This window comes from Triturus cristatus, chromosome 5_2 (assembly GCF_964204655.1).
Source record: "Triturus cristatus chromosome 5_2, aTriCri1.1, whole genome shotgun sequence".
Classification (NCBI taxonomy): Eukaryota; Metazoa; Chordata; class Amphibia; order Caudata; family Salamandridae; genus Triturus; species Triturus cristatus.
In genome coordinates, this window is record NC_140588.1 from 239,280,750 (window position 1) to 239,284,636 (window position 3,887).

Sequence of the window (3,887 nt, forward strand, 5' to 3'; positions counted from 1 at the left end):
TTTCATCTTTTTAATTTTGCTTTAGGTGAAGTGGGTGGTATGTCTGACCAAATAAGGTAAGCACTGAAGTCGAATAAAAAAAAGCTAAGACCCAAAAGGTCATTGTACTTTGTGCCTACGGCTGTATCAACCTGAAAGCACCTCATTTCAGAAATAAAGCATGGCCTGGCCTGGTTAGTACCTGCTTGGGAGACCGTCTGGGAGTACTAGGTGCTGTAGGATATTCATCTATTTATTGTTATTTGCTTTAGGTAAATTGGGTGGCATGTCTAAATTGATATGGCCAGAAGTAAAGTCAAAGGAAAAAAGCTAAGTCCCCAAACTGCAGTACGCTTCATGCCAATGGCCATACCACCCAGATCCATCTGATTTAGTTTGATTTCAGAAACTAAACAGGTTTGAGCCTGGTTAGTAGCCGGGCGGGAGACCGCATGGGAATACCAGGTGATGTATGCTTTACTACTTTTTTATTTGCTTTTGGTGAAGTGGATGACATGTCTGGCTTGCTATGGCCAGCATTGAAGTCCAATGAAAAACACTAAGACCCTACTCATCAGTGTACTTCATACATCGGGTTGTACTGCCCTGAGAGCACCTGAGCTCCTCTGAACTCAGAAGTTAAGAAGAGTCATGCCTGGAATAACAGTTACAGTAGTGTTAGACATGGCACCTTGGCATGGGTCTCCCTTCCATTTTTTGCTGTTGCCTCATGTGTTTTTGCTGGTGTTAGATGTTAGATGTACCACTGCTATTCAGTGCCACAGTGCAAGTGCTCCCTATGGTAAATTGATGAATGGATTACTGATTCCATGATTGGCTAGTTTGGTTTACCTGTCAGACCCTAGTACAGTGCACCAGGAATGTCCAGGACTTGTAAACCAAATGCTGCTGGTGGGCTTGCAGCACTGGTTGTGCCACCCGCAGAAGCAGCCTTTAAAAGTGTGTCTCAGGTCTGCCATAGAAGAGCCTGTGTGCAGTCTGGTACTGTCATGCTGACTGCCAAGTGCACCCACTTGCCAGTCCCTAAACCTTCCCTTTTATTCATATAAGACACCCCTATGGTAGGCTCAAGGGCAGGGTGCACTGTAAGTATAAGGTAGGACATGCCCTGGTGTGTGTGGCATGTCCTAATAGTGAATTACAGCAATTTTCGTTTTTCACTACTGCAAGGCTACCTATTTCCCATAGGCCAGAATGGGCATTTTGATTATTACACCTTATAATCCTAACTGACTCAGGGAACTAGTTAGAAATTCGAGTTTAGCATGCCTGAACTCAGAATGATAAAATGCATCTTTTAGTGAAGTTGGTTTTAACATTCTGTGTTTGAAAATACCACTTTTAGAAAGTAGATATTTTCTTGCCTAACTATCCAAGCCTGCCTCTGCTAGGTTGTGTATTCCTTTTCTGGAGTTTGAGTGACAGGGGCTGGGGGACTCCAGGAGAGAGGGTGAGTTAGCACAGGGCTGAATAGAGAGATCTGCATGTAGATGGGTGAGAGGAGCTGCACCTGGGACCTGAATAAGGCTGTGCCTTCCCTCCACAATGCTGGCTCCACCTCCTGTGGTGCGTCTGATGTCTCTGCCCTGCCCTGTGAAAAGAAAGAAGGAGTCATGTCAGCAAAGTGCTCCAGGAATGAACAGAACTGGTTTGGACTAGGCAAAGGCCTCTCTGCCTTCAGAGAACAAAGAGAAACTGAGTATAAATATTGGGACCCAAACCCAAGAACTTTAGATCACTTTTGGGAAACAAGAAGAAACCTTTGCTGAGGAGAGGAACCAGAAAGACTGTGGAGAGACTATCCCTAAGCTTGAGGGATTGGCCTGCAGTGGTTGCCTGACTGCCAAAGAGAGGAGAAAGGATCTTTGTGTGTACTTTATTCAACTTGTGAAGAATCTACAAGGGCTTGAGAAAGAGCTTGCCTCCTGCTGAAGTCTCAGGTACAAGAAAGCAAAAGACACACAATTGATTGACGGAATGCAGAACAAATCAAAACATTCACCCCAGTCAAGAGATCTGGGTTAAATCCATCATTATTTTGCTCACCATGCCACCCCAGTTGAGACCTGGCCAGATGCAAATCAGTCTTGACCCTGTGCCTCATAGGAACAGTCCAGCCCGAACTGCCAAGCCAGGTCCTCCCTGGAACCAACGCATCACCTTCCCTGCAACACTTTTGTTGTATAGCGTTACGCATCCAAAGGTATATTGAACTCAAAGTGTCACATTTTAACATCTAAAGAGAACTAAGCTAATTCTACCATTTGAAGTACAGTATTGTGGATTTTTGTTGTTTGTGGTTTTGTGTTAAGTCTATATAAAGAATACTTATTTTTAATATACAACTTGTGTGGTGTCCATCTGTAGTGTTGTCACTGAGTTACTGTATGTGTTCACACATGCTTTACACACTGCCTCTGAGATAAGCCTGTCTGCTTGTGCCAAGCTACCAAGGGGGTGAGCAGGGGTTATTTTAGGAGTGTGCCCCCTTACCCTGACTAGATTCAAGAGTTCCTTTTTGTCAAAGGTACCTATCTCTGCCAACTAGAGACCCCCGCATCTAACAAGTAGGCATTTCTTCTTTGCTTTTTTCTTTTTAGGTGAAGGGGGTGACATGTCAGACTTGCTATGGCCATCATTCAAGTAGAATTAAATAAAGCGAAGACCCCAAATATCAGAGCAGTTCATGCCTATGGCCATACCACCCTGAAAGCACCTGATCTCAGAAGTTAACCAGCGTCAGGTCTGCTTACTACCTCGATGGTGAACACCTGGAAATACCAGGTGCTAAAGATGTTTCATCTTTTTTTTTGCTTTAGGTGAAGTGGGTGGCATGTCTGACCTACTATGGTCAGCAATGCAGTTGAATGAAAAAGATAATACCACAAATGTCAGTGCTTTTCCTGCCTGTGGCCATACCACCTCATCTTGTCTGATTTCAAAAGTTAAGCAGTGTTGGGCTTGGTTAATACCTGGGTGGGAGACTGTCTGGAAATACCAGGTGATGTAGGCTTTTCATCTTTTTTTTGTTTTTCTTTAGGTGAAGTGGGTGGCATGTCTGACTTGCTATGGCCAGAAATGAAGTTGAAAGAAATAAGCGAAGATCCCTAACGTTGGTCCACTTTATGCCTACAGGCATAAAACCTTCAAAGCACCTGATCTTGTCTGATCTCAGAAGTTAAGCAATGTTGGGCCTGGTTAGTACCTGGATGGGAGACCACCTGGGAATGTCAGGTGCTGTAGGCTTTTCATTTAATTTTTTGTATTGCTTTACGTGAAGTGGTTGGCATAGCTGACTTGCTATGGCCAGCACTGAAGACGAATGGAAAAAGTTAAGCTCTCAAATGTCAGTTCACTTATTGCCTACGAGCTCACCACCCTGAAAGCACCTGATCTCAGAACATAAGCAGGGTCGGGCATGGTTAGTACCTGGATGGAGGACTGACTGGTGATGTCGAAATTTCATTTTTTTGGGGGAGGGGGACTTTACGTGAAGTGGGTGGCATGTTTGACATGCTATGGCCAGCACTGAAGTTGAATGAAAAAATCTAAGGCCCCAAACGTCAGTGAACTTTATGCATACAGTCAAACCTCCCTGAAAGCATATGATTTTGTCTCATCTCAGAAGTTAAGCAGGATTGGGTCTGGTTAGTACCTGGATGGGAGCCCACCCTGGAATAACAGGTACGGTAGGCTTTTCATCTTTTTTTCCTTGCTTTAGGTGAAGTGGGTGGCACGCCTGACTTGCTATGACCAGCACTGAATTTGAATGAAAAAAGCTAAGACTTCACCCGTCAGTACATGTCTTACGTAGGGCCATACTACCCTGAAAGCACCTGCTCGCAGAAAATAAGCAGAGTTGGTCCTGGTTAGTATCTGGCCTGAAC

The 3,887-nt window shown here is 44.4% G+C and overlaps 1 pseudogene; it reads left to right on the forward strand.

The window, feature by feature from the left end:
* The first annotated feature begins 3,127 nt into the window (after positions 1–3,127).
* LOC146822838 (5S ribosomal RNA) lies at positions 3,128–3,246 on the forward strand (annotated as a pseudogene).
* The last annotated feature ends 641 nt before the right edge of the window (positions 3,247–3,887 follow it).